This window comes from Microtus pennsylvanicus, chromosome 1 (assembly GCF_037038515.1).
Source record: "Microtus pennsylvanicus isolate mMicPen1 chromosome 1, mMicPen1.hap1, whole genome shotgun sequence".
NCBI lineage: Eukaryota > Metazoa > Chordata > Mammalia > Rodentia > Cricetidae > Microtus > Microtus pennsylvanicus.
In genome coordinates, this window is record NC_134579.1 from 162,642,178 (window position 1) to 162,660,040 (window position 17,863).

The window sequence follows — 17,863 nt, forward strand, 5'->3', positions numbered from 1 at the left end:
GCTATGAAAAATAATTCGCTAAATGATTGTAGACTTAGAAAAAAAAGGGTTGGAGAATTGGCAACATCGAGTGGGTGAGGTAAATAGACCTTTCTGAATGGGCAATAAATGTGACTATGTATGTCTTACATGATGTTCACCAGGATGGCTTCAGCATGGGAAGATTTTATAAATTATCAACTTGAAAGGATGGCCTATCCTTTGGTTACCAATTGGTTGCTTTTTCCAACTCCCTTGTCATCAACCAACGAGATCATGAACAAAGTAGCCACAGAGATGAGGATGTAGGCTATGCCTGAAATCAACAGCATGAACTTCCATTAACCAAGACTACTCTGGTGATGCCACTGTTGAGAGTTCAACCTGTCAGCAACAGAGAACAGCACCGATACTACAGGAAAGCACCATTCGCTGTGATGAATAGTCTGGTACGTTAGCTACCCAGTGAAAAGATGATTATATTGAATCACTTCCAGCATAGAAAGGAAATAATTTTGTCCATACTAGAATATTATTCTGATTATTATAAACTTGCCTTTCCTATACACAATTCTTCACCAAATAGTTATCTGTGAATTTATAGGCACCTTATTCATTGACATAGAATTCTGTACAGCATTGGTTTTGATCAACCTCACAACAAAAGAAATGTATTACTGTATTAGGAATTCACTGGTCTTACTACCACACTTCCTACCATCCTAAAAGAGCTGCTACTAATAGAACAATGGGATAGGCTTTGGAAGACTTAGTCATTATACCAGCTAGGTCAGTGGCAATGTCTTACAGAATGGGAACAATAGCCTTGAGAAGGTTTTATTTGCTCTGAATCAGTGTCCAACATAAGGTGCTATTTCTTGTGAGATTAGGATTCAGAGATCCAAACCTCAAGGATAGAAATGACAGGGAAATTTTACATTATTATTTCTAACAATCCATTTGTGAAGTATTTAGCACATGGCCTTATATTCCACTAACCTAGAAGTCTTCATCTAAAGATAGGAGGGCTTCCCCTAGAAGGAAAACCGTGATCTCATTGAACTGGAAACCTGGGTTCTCCCTGTTACTCAATCAACAGTGAGAAAGGACGTTGCTGGGCTGGCTAGGGTGGCATTAGCTCTTCTTGGGTCACAGAACCCAGGTAGGCTCTTAGACTAGAGGTCACACTGTCAGCTTTCCCATTTCTTGGGGATTTAGACTACACAGCTATTGCTGACTATACATCTTCAGGGTTTCATCTTTGAAAATGATATAAGTCAAGTCTCTGTAGTAAATACAGATAGGTCGGACAATAGGTAGGTAGGTAAGTAGGCAGACAGACAGACAGACATGGAGAAAATGATGTTCTTTGGATCTTTTTCTCTGGATAAGTCAAAGGATATATAACTCTTATAGATCACTAAATTAAATATGGAAATATTTTGTTGAGGTTTTATTTTTATACCAATATCCATACAAGATATTGGTCCATAATTTTCTTTTTCTGTGATGTCTTTGTTTAATTTTGATATCAGAGCAATTTTATACCACAGAATGTGTTGAGAAGTAGCCTCTCCTATGTTCTAAAGAGCTTTGGAAGAATTAGAATTAAGCTTTAATAAATCATTTATACTCCTTTCTTAGTTTATACCAGAAAGGCATCTGACACAGAATCATGCTGTAAGATTTTTGTTTGTTTGCTTGTTTGTTATTGATTTTACTCTTTGCTATATGTTAGTAACTTGTGCTCTTTCAGGAAATTCTTCATGTCATATCATTGATTTGTTGATATATATCACTGCATACTATTTCCATGTTATTATGTATTACCCATGCTATTTCTTTAAGTTTGATAGCAAAATGTCCTCCTCATTTATTTTTACTATTACTTTTCATTCAGTTTTAACTGCAACATTTATCCTTCCCTTACCTACCTCCAAGCCCTACCATGTACCCCTCCACGTTTTCCTTCAAATTTATGGCCTCTTTTTTCCCCATATATCATTATTGTATGCATATAAAACTAACTTTAAGTTTTGTTTCTACTTTTTTTTCTATTTTCTTCCCATACATATTCAAACTTATAAATTAAAGTCTTGGTCTACTTAAAAAATAGTTTTAGTTCTTAGTGCCTGAGACTGTCCTATAAACTGTGTTATCCAAGGTCTCTGGTATTTCAGTTTACTGTTAGATTCAAAAAAAGTGAATGGGAGAATAAGGAGCACATTTCCTTAAACAACCTCATATGCTTAAAGTGGGCCTGAAGGATGGCCCAATGTCTAAGGCGCCTGCTGCATTACAAGTTTGGCAGCCTGAGTTATATAACCAATTCCCACATGGTGGATGGAAAAACCTAAGACTGCATGGACACACAAGACTCACATACACAAAGCATTAGATACAAAGCAAAACTTAGTAGATTTGCCTATATTAAACACCAAGGATAATATTGGTAAAGGAGGCATAAATTGAAGATCTTTGAAACATTGTAAGGACATAGAAAACTAGTGTCCTTTTAGTTCTCAGACCAGAAAAATTAGCAAAAATCTGCATATAATCACTCTATATAAAACCCACAAGTGGTGGTGGTATGCACTTGCAATGCCAATACTCAGAAGACCAAAGTAGAGGATGTTCAAGACCAGTGCTGGAGTACAAAGTGAGTTGGAGGCCAACCTAGAATTTATGACAAGACCTTGTCTCTACTAAAATAAAAATAATGCATTTGCTTTAATCTGAATTCTATTGCTATCATAGAACGCTACAGACTTGGCAATTTTATAAAGAACAAAGTATTATTCAGCTCAATATCCTAGAAGCTGGAATGCCCAAGGTGAAGAATATGTATCTTTTGATGGTTTTCTACAGATAAAGAATTACCATAGAGGCTTAATGTAGCAAACAACATTACATAGTAAGAGACAAGGCCAAGCTTGCTTTGGTAAGGGACCCACCCCTAGCTAACTCATTGACCTGTTAATCTCTGATGGTCCATTCATGGAGGCAGAGTCCTCACGATCTAATCACTTTCTGAAAACCCAATCATGTAGAGTAAGTTTCAACCTGAGAGTTAATGGGTTCATTCCAGTCACAGTTGTAAAAGCTGGAAGATCACTGTAAACTATGGGTATGTAGGGGACTCGACAGGAAAGGGCAGTTCACAATGAGGAAAACGGGCTGACTAAGTGAATGGCTGTTAAATGAAGCAGTAATTGGCTAAATGAAAGGAAACAGTTTGTACCTCTCAGTTTTGCAAGCATTTTGAAACCATGCAACCTCAAGTGATTTTTATGACAGAGCGAAGTAAGAAGCCTCAGACTTCTGGCAAGTATAGAAACTACATGCTTGTTCTGAGGAGCAACATGACAGTACTTTGTTAAATTGTATAAGCATATTTCACTAATATGACACTAATGGTATTTTTGAGTTTACACTGAAAGGGGACATGTGTGAAGATCCATCACTGAACGGAAGTTTAAGGCAATCTTCACACCCATTGCCAAGGAATGAAGAAAACAGGAACAGAGAATGCCTACCACAGAACAGCACTAAGCAAGCAGCCAGGGATAATAAATCTACTCAATAATCTTATAGAGAGAGCAGAATCTTAAAGATCTCCTGATGACTTCTAACAAGCATTTAAAACAACTGGCTATGAAAATTCAAACACATTAAAACATCCTTAAGAGTTTGTATACACATTCAAAGCAAACTAGGGTGATTGTCGTCAAGGGGAAAATAAATAAATACATCGTAATTCATAAATGTCTGTATTGATGATGATAGACCTTGAACTGGTAAAATGACTAGTTTGGAAACCTAACCCAAATTCCTCTTTCCCACCTAAAAGAAAATGACCTGAAACCTATAGGGTAGAAGATATGAGTTGTACAGGCAAATGCACGATTCTACTAGCTAAAAGACGAAGGAAAGTATTTACAAGGTGTCTCAAATGCTAGTTAGCTCTGATTACATTAACATGGTTTGGAAACTTGAGAAGAAAACAAACGGAACATTTGGACACCTTCGGTTTTGCAGAGTGTGAGAAGCTCTGTAGGGTTTGGGGGTGAGTTTTCCGTTTTTACTGAGAAACACATGGAGTGGTTTGAAATGCTAAGCATGACTTGCCACACTGCCCTATGCTATAATTAAGCTGTGGGTTTAGAGGCCTGTCTGCCCCATTTAATGTGCCTTGTGGAACAGGGTATTTGTCCTGCTGCTGTTGGATGACTCTAAGAAGCAATTAGGAGGGAGGGAGGGAGACTCCATGCATTTTCTCGTACACCACTTGGGCAGTTGTGTACACACCAGTTAAAAGAACGGCTCTGCATGATTATTTGAGTTCAGTTACACGTGATGGTCAGGGTTGCTCAAGGAGACAGCAAGAAGAATTAAGATGTGTGATCTTTAAGATACAGTCATCCAGGATGGTGTGCCATAAGATGCACATGGTAAGTACATGCCATAAGATTCACACGGTAAGTACATGCCATATGCCATAAGATGCACACAGCAAGTACATGTCATAAGATGCACATGGTAAGTACATGCCATATGCCATAAGATGCACACAGTAAGTACATGTCATAAGATGCACATGGTAAGTACATGTCATAAGATGCACACGGTAAGTACATGCCATAAGATGCACACAGTAAGTACATGTCATAAGATGCATACGGTAAGTACATGTCATAAGATGCACATAGTAAGTGCATGCCATATGTCATAAGATGCACACAGTAAGTACATGACATAAGATGCACACAGTAAGTACATGTCATAAGATGCACACGGTAAGTACATGTCATAAGATGCACACAGTAAGTACATGTCATAAGATGCACACAGTAAGTACATGTCATAAGATGCACACAGTAAGTACATGTCATAAGATGCACACGGTAAGTACATGTCATAAGATGCACACGGTAAGTACATGTCATAAGATGCACACACTAAGTGCATGCCATAAGATGCACACAGTAAGTACATGCCATAAGATGCACACAGTAAGTACATGTCATAAGATGCACACAGTAAGTACATGTCATAAGATGCACACAGTAAGTACATGTCATAAGATGCACACAGTAAGTACATGTCATAAGATGCACACAGTAAGTACATGCCATAAGATGCACACAGTAAGTACATGCCATAAGATGCACACAGTAAGTACATGCCATAAGATGCACACAGTAAGTACATGCCATAAGATGCACACAGTAAGTACATGCCATAAGATGCACACAGTAAGTACATGTCATAAGATGCACACAGTAAGTACATGTCATAAGATGCACACAGTAAGTACATGTCATAAGATGCACACAGTAAGTACATGTCATAAGATGCACACAGTAAGTACATGTCATAAGATGCACACGGTAAGTACATGTCATAAGATGCACATAGTAAGTGCATGCCATATGCCATAAGATGCACACAGTAAGTACATGCCATAATATGCACACAGTAAGTACATGCCATAATATGCACACAGTAAGTACATGTCATAAGATGCACACGGTAAGTACATGTCATAAGATGCACACGGTAAGTACATGCCCCTTTCCCTCTGTGGCTTCACTACATCTAGAACCACTATTCATCCCTTCTCCAATGGTTACTAAGTTAATTTTGTTCATTGTTAGACACACAAGTACCTCATAGGCACATGCACACAGTATACAAATTAGAACCTCAATTCTGTATAAAAGTTAAAACATTTTTGGAGTTCTAGTGACATTAAGAGTTAGCTAACATACTTTCTCGGAGAAAAAACAGCCTATGGAACTAAGGAGGTGGTTCATTCAGCAGCATGCTTGCTAACACAGTCACAAGGGAAGCAGAGGGACCTTGATTTGCCCATCTCTAAAATCAAAAGTTAAAAACCAGAGGGCAGATGCACCAACTTAAGTTTGTAATCCACAGGAGGTGGAGACAGGAGGCTCCCTGACCTATTGGCAAGATTCGGGATAACCTAAGACCCTGTCTCAAAAGGGGGCAGGTGGTGCCTACACACGCACAAGTACACACTGCATGGGTGCTCCCCCCACAACTATGAAAGATCATACGAAGCACCGCATAACCATGGATGGCAAGAGGAAGGAAGCCTGAGAAAGGAATTTTTACAAGGCCCATTGAGTCGTGACTCGGGGCTGAGTGGCAAGAGAAAACGTTGAGCCATCAGCGTTTAGTGACTTAAAACACTATGGTAAGAAATAGCGGGGAGTGCAGTGTACAGATCTTAGGTCAAGATGTTTGCTTTTATCTATGATCTAAAGCGCTTGCCTGGCTCCATGTTCTTCGGCTACACTGTTTCTCTGCTCACCCCGAGGAGCAACCCTCCAGAGGCTTGTCCCTACCTGTCTCACCATTCTCGTTCCCCACCCTCTCTTGAAAACACTGACAGCAAATTGCTGTTCTTAGTTCTCTATGCTGCTGCTAAGCTCCGCCCACAGTGGGATTCACTGTCAAACTGTAGACTGAATTCCAAGTGCTCTCCTGAGCTGGATTTTTAGCAGTGTGTTTCTCAAGACTGCTTTTAACTGGCTTTAAGGATATCTACTTAAAAATACTTGTAGGCTAACGTAGATATTACAAAACATCTCAGGGGTGCTCCTATGCCCCGTTTGCCTGACTTCCTGTTGTAGCAGCATCTTCCATGGCTACAGAGGACTTCTGTGCTTTCAAACCTGACCATCCCTTCTTAAAATTTTGGTCCCTAACTTTGTCTTGCATCACTTTGATGGTTTTCATCCTACTCTGCCTCTTATGTAGGATCCTCCTCCTCTTCCCTATGCCTGAGTGTTGGCATATTCCAGGGCCCAATCTCTACATCTTTATTTAATTCATCTCTCATATGATTTTATCTGGTCTTGTGTATGTGTAAAATTGCCATATTACTATCCATAGCCTTGACACTCCCTTGAATTCATGGCTTGCATACCAATCGCCTATTCAACTTCTCTTAAAATCACATTGATATGTCATAGCTGAACATTTCAGCCTTGTCGTTTTGCCCAGTTGTTCCTCTTCCTGTTCTCAGGAAATGGTTCTATGGTTCTGAATGTACTTGGGCTGAAAACTGGAATTGTTCTGGAAGATTCTTTCTCACATGTAACTATTTCAAAGTAATAGCATAACTTATTGCTTTTAACCTTTGAAATATGACCCATAGCTCCGGGCTACACCATGCTCATCTCCTTCCCACACTGCTTCAGGAGCTTCCCACTTGGTCTCCAGTTCTCACTCAGCCCTCCCACAATTCATTCTCTACAAACCAGTGAGAGAGTCTATTAAAATGCAAATTATGTTATTCTTCTACTTAAAGCCTCTTCATGTCTTCCTATAATTACAAATCAATTATCTCCACATGCTTGGCATAACTTACAAGATCTAATGTGGTCCACAGCATCTTCCACTAATTCTGCATTCACTTCTTCAGAAAGGGTAGCCCCTAGCTGTACCTAGAATATCTATTCTATATCAATATTTGGAGCTGTTCTGCCTCTACTACATTCTCCTAATTATTCCCATTTAAGTCTGTTTCCTTGGGGAAGGCCTCTTCAAGTGCTATCTGAGGCAATGTTGCCTTCCTGTAGCTCCTGCTCTACCCACACGCATTCTAAAAAGAAAGAGACATCAGACAGATAACTGGTAACTGGCAAATTGATTGATTCATTCCTTGTTTGATTTGTTTTTCTCTGTTCTTTTTTTTATTTTTATGGTAGTGGTATATGACCACAGGGTTTTTCTCATGTAACACTTTGTTGTTGGGTTATGTGCGCAGCTCTGCGTTTCTTTTTCTTTTTTGCTTTCCTTGTTGAAATGGCGTCTCACCATGTTGTCGGTGCTGCTGCCTCTGAACTTGATCTGTAGCCTAGGCAGTCCTTTAACTTGCTGTCCTTCTGCCTCCGTTTTCTGAGTAGCTGGAATTACAGGATTATGTCCCCAGGTCTGGCAATTGCTTGTTTTCCATTTATCTACCTGCTACATTCGGCTGTAAACTCCACAAGAATTTACAAGAGTTTGCAGGAATTTGTAATATTGTGGTTCACTGTGAACTTCTGCATGACTCATATCAAATCCTCAGTAACTATTTGAACAAATGAATGACCAGAGGAGCAGTAAAGCTCATGTACAAAATACTCTCAGAGAATGTAAAATATGGAATTTGGTAATGATAAAACTTTAAATTTACCTTAAAATAGAAGATGGTTTACAAAAACTAGATAAAATTTGTTAGTTACAATGAAATGAATGGCTATATGTTATCTCTCTGTGTGTTGTAATATGTATATTGTGTGTGTATGTGCATGGGATATGTGCATGTGTGTATTATGTATGTGTGTATACATGTGTGCATGTATTTGGTGGGTATGTATGCATGGGGTGTGTGCATGTGTGTAGTATGTATGTGTGTGTACACGTGTGCATTGTGTGGTGGGTATGGATACGTGTGTGGTATGTTTGCATATGTGTGATATGTGTGTGCACATGTGTGCATGTGCACAGTGGGTATGTATGCATGCGTGTGGTTGGCATGTATGCATTATGAAGTGTGCACATATGTATGCACATATGTGTGCATGTGGGGGCTGGGTATGGGGTGTGTGTGCATGTACATCTCAGTCTTACCACACAGTCGTTGGTAATAAATACCCTGAATTTTCCAACTACTGTACCTGAATTATTCCACACGATGTGTAGGTTTCTTGAAATGATATGGTTCACCAATTCCTCACAACATGAGATAAGAAAGTTTGGCGTGCGTTTAAATCTCCTTCTGTAAGACCTCCTTTCTGGGTCCCTGCTCCAACAATAAAGAGACACACTTGAGCAATAAAGGTGTGAGGGTTTTAAATTATATCCTCTGTTAACTCAGTGATGCTCTAAATACTTTCTTTTTATCTCTAATGACATGTACACACAGATTGCATACGCAGACTACTTTCCTAGGATTTGCATTCCTCGCTCCTCCAGAGGCAGTGTTCTGTCCTTAAGTAATCCCTGGAGAGAAAAACATAGCATGTCTATCTAAACCAAAATCTGAAGCCCCTGCTGTTCACTGTGAGACTTTGTAAAGTGGCCCGTGTGAGATTTTCTGATAAAGTGATTCTGAATTATCATGGTACATGTAGGGTGCTGAGAATGTTGGCAGAGCTGGGCTTTCTCGCTCCTGCTGTTTTACCACACATTTGCCCCTTTACTTCTTCCTGCCGAGTCCGAGTGAGTTCCCTTTGCTCCTTCCTCGTATCTCCTTGCAGATAACACGTGTTTCTCTTTCCTTTCCAGTCAAAAACTAGGCCTTTTCTCCTTAGGTGATCGTAACAGGTTTGTGGTCTACAAGGGAACGTGTATTAAGAAACTAAGAAGAACAAAACACACTACACTTAGATAATGGGTTTCTTTATTCAATGTCTACCAGTGATTTCCAGAAATAAAATTAATGTATTTACCATTGTCCTGAACGACTTTTCTGAGACCATTAGCCTGACTCTTCATTTTCCCCACATTTAGCTTTAGAGTCCTTTGACTTCAAATCCATGCCAAATAGCCTAACTCAGGAGAACTCCAGCCTCAATCTAAGAGTATACAAATATAAAATGTAGTAAGGCCTTCTGCTCTAGTATGTCCTCTAGGAAGTTGTGGGGTAAATAAAAGGGAAGGGTGTAGGTAAAATGACCAGACAGAGCCAGGTCTCAGAAGACACACTGCAAATAACAATGCTATGTCCTTTACAATGAAGGGATAAGTACCAGAGTTCTTGCCACAGAGGTTATGGCTAGTAATCATATTACATATTTCAAAAAAACCTAGAAAAGAGGACTTGAAATGTTATCAATCAAAAAAAAAACATTTCAGGTAATGGTTATGCTACTTTCCCTGATTTAATAATCATTAAATATATTCATGCACCAAAACATCACATTATAACCCACGAAAAAGCACAGCTGCTGTTTGTCAATGGAAATAAAGTAAAACTAAAAAAGTGACAAAATCTTCTCTAATCACCTCCATAAGAAAGATCTCAAAGCAGAATTTAAAAAGTATACAGTAGAGCTGGAAATGCAACACAAGGTGAAACTTGGTGTGGGCAGATCAGGAAAGAAATAGCAGAAAAATTATAGAAACAAAGTAAAATTAAAAGGAACACACAATTAAAGTAACCTGTGGAAACCATGGTAAGATGTACACAGATTTCATAAGAGCTGGCAAAATCAGCTAGTAACAGATTTGAACTGGAGAAGAGAAAAATAATAGATGTAGAAAAGCACCCTGCATGCTCAAAATTAGAATCTTCAAACAAGAGAAACAAGAAGACAGAACAAAAGCTTAAAGATATGAATGAAGAAATTGTCTGGAGTAAAAACTTGTATTAGGAATCCTGGACCCAACGTAACCTCGACATGGCATAGCATGATGACATTACTAAATTTCAGATAAATTAATCTTATATGGACAGATAGAAAGAAATAAGGAAAAGGGACCTAGTTCAGGATTCTGTGCCAAAGACAACAGATTAATAACCCATACGAAAACTCAAGGAAAGAAACTATGATTCAAGGTCTCTTAGCCAGCAAAAATAAAGAGTGTAGACAGTGTTTCTATAGGGAAAAGCTTAAAGAGTATGTCATAAGCTTTTTCTGGAAGAACTACTGGGGAAGAGCTACAACTAAAAAGAAAATGACTAGAATAATAACAGTAAAGCAGGAAGAAAGCATTTCATGTATTCAAATGTAATATAATAGGATACTCTGACAGTAAGGCCCTGTTGCTGAGGACAAGACCATACACTCATTGGACACGAAGAAGTCAAGCTGGTGCCTATGTAGAGCCTTCACCCTATGGACTAATGTTCATTGTACTGGAAGGTACTCTGCATGCCATCAAAGGAGGAGGGCAAACACCAACCCAGCTACAAACCCTTTGATCTATGATGGTAATCTGCCTGCAAGATATGCAGGTGCAATAGTGGCATAAAGGTTGTGGGAATAACCAACCAAGAAATGATTTAAGGCACTCTCTATGAGTTGGAACCCATACCCAACACTGCGTGGATGGCCAAGAACTTGAGACTAGATAGGATAGGGATCTAGGGGGAAAGAAAATACTACTATGTTCTGCTAAAGGATTGTGGCAATAAAATGACTCCTAATGTCATCCTGTTATACTCATCTCTCAGTACCATGTTCAGCCATCAACAGAAAATGTCTTCTTTTAGAAGATGGGGGCACAAATACGGAGACTCAAAGACACATAGAGTGAGAGAACTTGGAGCCCTGATCCCTAAACAAGATGTCTTTATAAAGTCTCTTCCCTCAGGGCTCAGGGAACCCTACAGAAGACAATGCGGAAAGAGTGTAAGGACCAAAGGGGATGGAGGATGCCAAGGAGAACATGGCCCTCTAAATACAACAGGATCAATACACATATTAATTCACAGAAACTGTAACCTCACACACAGGGCCTGCACTTCTCTGCTCCAGATAGGGTCCTAGAGCTGAAAGAAGTGGACACAAGCTCCCATCCCTAATCCAGAAGCTGGCTCCACAAAAGAAAAGCTACTATTCTCCAAGGTAGTCAGTCTCACTGGGAAAACAAACCACTGTAGGCCGCATGCCCAGAACTATTAAATTAACATGAAATAAACTTTACAGCATTTTTAAAAGATTCTTTGTCTCATAATGTGTTAGGGATTTTTTTTTTTACCTTACAGGTTCTTTTCATATATAACTTCTAGTTTTGTGTTTTTATGGGATTCTTATGTGTGTGAATATATATCTCTTCATCTATATGTGTTTCTTATGCTATTTCTTTGGCTCTTTTTCTTCTGCTTATTTGTTTTCCCTATCCCAATTTGTTTCTTTTTGTTTTATCTTCTTTTATTATTGCTCTTTATATGCCTGTTTTTGTTTTTTTTTATTTTGTTTTTCTGATGAGAGACAGAAAAGGTGTGAACCTGGATGACAGAGAAGGTAGACAGGAACTGGGAGGATTTTGGAAAGGGAAAATTGTAATCAGAATATATTGTATGAAAAATATTTTGAGTAAAAGAAAAAAGTAAAATAGTGGCTTTTGGTTAAGTAGAAATAATACAACAGTAAAACAAAATAAAAAGAAAATGGCGTAATGGTGGTCAGTGTGGGATTCCTCTCTGTATGCTGTGAATACGTTTTATTACCATTAGTTAATAAGTAAGGAAGCTACTTCAGCCTATGGCAGGGCAGAATATAGCCAGGTGGGAAATCTGAACAGAGACATAGAGTGAGAATAGGCAGAATCAGAGTCCTGCTCAGATCTTTATCCGATAAGTCACAGTCTTGTGGCGATATACAGATTAATAGAAATGGCTTAGTTTAAGATATAAGAATTAGGTAATAAAAATCCTGAGCTCATAGGCCAAGCAATATTGTAATTAATATAGTTTCTGTGTGATTGTTTTGTCTGGGAGGCTGGGAAACGAACAAGCAATCTCCCTTTACAGATGGCAATCAAAACAGGTAAATATAAACCTTCCTGGGAAAAGTATATACATAAACCAAAAATAAACTACATAGTTGAATTTAAGTTATAAAAAGTACAAAAATGTTCCAGAACTAAGATAACAATAGTAACTGTAAATGGCCTTAGTATGCATATACTAACAGAGTTTTAACTGCCTCCCCCCACTCCAAATCTCAAAACAAAGAGGTGTAAGTAAAATGAAGATCTTTCTCTCTCATAAAAAGTTGTCCAGAAATAAATACTGAAGGTTGCAGGAATCTTCTACTCCTTAATCTAGTGAGAGACTCTGGTTCTGTCTCTCCTATGAGCTGGACATATCTACCATCATTACTATCTTATATTCACAGCAGAGGTAGTACTGATTTAAAGAATCTACTGATTATAAGTTGAAATTAAAACTAAAGATATTGATTTGTAGAGTAGAAAATTATGGCCAGAAACCCTAAGGAAACAGGACAAGGCCTGCTTGATCTAATCAGTCTTCCTTATTGCTGTCACTGTGTTGTTCTAGACATCTGGAAAGGCCGCCTCTAAAATCTAGACTGGAGAACGGTCACCCAAAGGACCAGAGGAAACATCTGTTGGTGCTTGCATAAGGCGAAGAGTCACTTTTGTTCTCATCACCCAGACTGGAAAACCATCACACCAGTTGTACCACGTAGAGTACCTGCGAGACCAGGGACTAGCCATGAAATAATGCTGCCCTGGTTCTGCACAACCAAGCTTGAAAACAAAATTCCCAAACCTCAAACTGTTTCAAAGTAGCTGTGTCCCCTCCAGAAAAGGCCAAGAATATTCACAAGTCTGTAAAAACATTCAGCAGTGTTGAAATCCTCTTATGTAAAAAGTACAGAAGAACAGAGAAGCCGGGAAATGTGCCTCAGAGTGAGGAGAAAGTTTATCAATTGAAATTGATTTAGAAATGATCAAATGTCACAAGCAAGGCAGATCAGTGAGTCTCAACTTGTGGGTCATGACTCCTTTGGCCATCAACTGACCTGGTCACAGGGATTGCCTAAGGCTGTCAGAAAACACAGGTATTTACATTACTCTTTATAACAGTAGCAAAATTACAGTTGTTAGTAGCAATGAATATAATTTTATGAAAGGGTCACTGCATTAGGAAGGTTGAGAACTACTGTTAAAGAAGACAGAATTCATTTGGCGGGGGAATTAGGGTCTAACTGGCAAGGTGGAGGCAGCAGGCAGGCCTGACAGCAAGAGCCTGATACTGAGAGCTCATATCTTAAGGGGCAAATGCAAAACAAAGAGAGCAAACTGGAAATACAGAGAGTCTTTAAACTCTCAAAGCCTACCTCCAGTGACACATGTCCTCCAAGGCCACAGCTCTTAAACCTTCCATGACAGTGCCACCGACTGAGGACTAAGTGTTCAAGTCCACGAGCTAACCACTACAGTATGTCAGGGAAAGAAATGACATGTGACAGATAAAAAAATGACGCTTATCAGAATGCACTAGAAACAGATATGAAATTGTACCAAAAGAACAAATTTGATAAAAAAAAATCTTGTGGAGTTATTTTAGTTGTCTTAAAGAGAAATTGTTATTAACAAAAATTGTGAATTTGTCCACACGGAAGCACAAATGGGTAACTGTTTCCTCTTCCACCAAACATTTTTAATGGCAGCTGCTACAAAGTCCTCTCCAGAGCAGCAGAGAACAGGGGAAGCTGGGAGCGCGCTTCAAAGTCAGCAAGTGGCAAATGTGGTCTCTGAAGCCTGATATCATGAAGAATTATACAACAAAAATGAAATAAAATATGCCCACTTCTTAAAAAGTTATTAAATATCATTAACATTGCTTACAAGGCTTGTCAGCAAAGCCCCTGTGGAATCACTTAGAGATCCGTCTCCCCTGCTTGCTTTGCAACAGCGAAGTGAAGCGGAATCCGGAACTGTGAGAACGTGCAGCTGGCATGAGCCTGTGCGTGCCTGCAATCCAAGCACCATGGAGGCTGAGGGAAGAACACCGTAGGTTTCAGAACAACCTTGAGCTACATAACAAGATTCTGTTTCAAGAGCACACAGAAGGGAGAAATGCTGGAGGGCTCGATCTTATTAGATGTGATTAAAATAATTGTCCCAAATACACATGGTCTAAACATTGGCTAGTGTAGACTTCTAGAGATCTCACTATACCAGCCCAGCTGCACTTCACAGGCTGGAGGCACCGAGTCTCGAGGAGGATGAAGCTTGACGGGTGGCAAAGAAATTAGACATACACTGCACGCATGGAAAGAAAGTCAGTTTAGCATCAGATTTGAGGAAACATTAGCATGCAGTAAGAGAATTTGTACTTTATAATAAAAAAATACTGATGATAAAAAATGGATATTCAAAAAATTCTAGCCATTGTTTTTCTTTTGCCTGGTATGGTATCATTTCCTCTCAGTTTCTATCAAACATTCTGAAAACTTTTAATCTTGCAGCGTGTCTCAGTCAGGGTATTGAATGCTCTAATTCTCCAAAGACCCAAACTAGGAGAAAGTCAAAGATGGCCTCTCTGTCTCTGTCTCTCTGTCTCTGTCTCTGTCTCTGTCTCTCTGTCTCTGTCTCTCTGTCTCTGTCTCTGTCTCTGTCTCTCTCTCTCTCTCTCTCTCTCTCTCTCCCTACCTCTCTGTATATGTGTGTGTACACATGTTACTTGCTTTCTAAGCTGCAATTTTTACTTGGAACAAACTCCCTCACTTCATCTCCTCCTGCCACTACCACAGATTCCTAACACCGTGGTGTCTCTGAAGTGAAGACTAAACCCGGTGCCTGTGCATTCCCTGGGCCATTTCCCCAGCTCACATTCCACTCACTCCAGAATATCAGTGTCTATGTAGGTATTCCATGAGCATCCCAGTCTTTTTCTGATTGGATGGTACATGCTCTGGCCATTTCTTGTAGTCTAGGTGGGATGGAGAGTGATGTCAGAGGATTGCTCATTGGTCATTGGTCTTAGATGAGAACAGATGCCGCCAAGTGACCTTGGACATCAGAGGCTTCCGACTTCCACTGTTCATCCTAAAAAGGATTGGCTGAGAAAAATTAACTCCAAAATTATATTATTTTGAGGTCCTTAAAACTTATTATGAATGGATTAGTGTGATAATATAATAATAAATGCTCTTCTTGGGGAAAAGCTAGCTTGTGTTTTCATCATTGTAAGAACTGAGGGAGACAGGTGGTGGCGGCGATGCATGCCTTTTATTCCAGCACTCAGAAAGCAGACACAAGGAGACCACTGAGTTCAAAGCCAGCCTGGTCTACAGAGCAAGTTCCAGGATGGCCAGGGCCACAAAGAGAAATCCTGTCTCAAAATTAAGCAAACAAACAAAAGAATTCAGGAACATTTATACCACATGATGAAGTAAAAAAATCAAAAATTGAGAATTACTAGGATAGGATATAGAATCTGTGGAATGACTTGATTTTTTTTCAAGTTTTGTTATAATTAAACTGTCACATTGTCTTCTCCAAACACAAGAACAAAGATGTCCACCAGAGTTGACAATCTATACATTTCTTTCTGAGCTCTGGTGGGTCTAGATTCAGAGTTAAGCCTATATATTACATAGCAAACAGCATCCATGCAACAAAAACAGAGGTCAGACCAGTCACACCGGCATTTACCACTTATCCTGTGCCTAGATTCCAACGCCCATGTACTATTTTTTGTTTGCGTAATAACAATATACTTGGTAAGAGCAATATACCTCAAAAAGAGGCCAAAATTGCAAAGAAGGGACATTGAGAATGGAATCCAGGAGTTCCCTACCCCACGTGAACACATGCTATCAGCATAGAAATAATAGGACACATGACAGGCAGACGAAGGAATACGACATTCAAAGAGTATGAGAGGAAAGGACACAAAGAGACACAGCAGTCATGTCCTAGGGGAAAATATATTTCTAAAAGATGACAATTAGATTGCTCAAGCCTAAGATCTCCATTATGTAAAAAGTTTTCCTATAAAGTATCTTTTGGTAAATGTCATGGGTGTGAAACCCTGAAAAATATTGGTCTGCTGATGTCCTGTGAAGTTCTGGGCACCTTACCCTGTGTGAGTGAATGAATGACAGATACATCTAATTTTAACCACAAATCTCTATGACATCATATTATAAATAAGAAAAAAAAGGGAGGGCATTGTGCCCTCACAGCTCTGTTGGGGAAGAGTAGCCTGGTACCTCTAAGTAGGTACCATAATGCATCCCATCACTCATGGCTCTGCCAGTGTCTCCTGGTTCTTATCTATCCAGATTGGATTCAGTTGGATACACCCGAAAATGTATGTATCTATATATTCATATTCTGTACCTAAAATCCATTGCAAATAAATAATTCAGGGAGGGGTGAGATAAAGCTGTTTGTACCTTGCTTAGCCTAATCCATGTATACATTTTTCTGATTCTCTATTTCTAATCAGAACGAATTTCTTTGCCTTCCAAAGTCAGCCCAAAAAGACAATTGGTTGGTTGGTCCCAGTGAAGCTGTCTTACACATCAGTCATTTTCAAGGTATTCCTTCTGCCCGGGGTTAAGATCTCAAAAAAATGTTTAGCCATATAAACAAGAAGGTAGAAAAAATTCAGTGGGTACACATCACAATTCAACTCCAAATTTATAATTTAAATGAATCTTATTAAAATTACAATTTGGGTCATCTATTATAGAAATTTATATAGCTATTGTAGAAATCTATTATAGAAATGTGTTTCTGGGATTGTTATCTTTTATTTACTAGGATTTAATGGCTGCTCATGCATGTGGGCAGACTGAATCTATCTGAAGGCTCTGTAAAGAGCGAGAGAAAAGGAAGACGGAATGCTAGAAATAAAAGGGGAAAAGCGTGAGCGCCAGTGGGGATGGATGTTCTGGGCCTCCTCAGCAGAAGGAATTTGCTCTGAGGATATTTTGAATGTATTCATGTATAAGTCGCACTATATTACAAAAGTTAAATCAGTTTTAGTTATAATGTCATAATTCTCCAACCCTGGAAAGGATAACATTCATTTCTAATCATATGGGATTGGCACAAGACCTGTTTAGACTCAAATATTTATTTTAATAGTTATTTGCTTTATAACCATGAGCAAAAAACTTAATATACTCTATGCTTTGGTGTCAGTATCCATAGAATGAGGATTATATGAGTATTAAGGATAAAATTTATATAAGTAGAGGCCCTCCCCTTATCTAGCAGATGAGGACTCAACACATACCTTTTCATTCTCCTGACTCTATTTTCTCTGTGTTGGTTATAGAAAACCATCTCTTCACTCACAGGCTTCACAAAACTGTACTTGGGAGATACGATGTGTGTGTGTGTGTGTGTGTGTGTGTGTGTGTGTGTATGT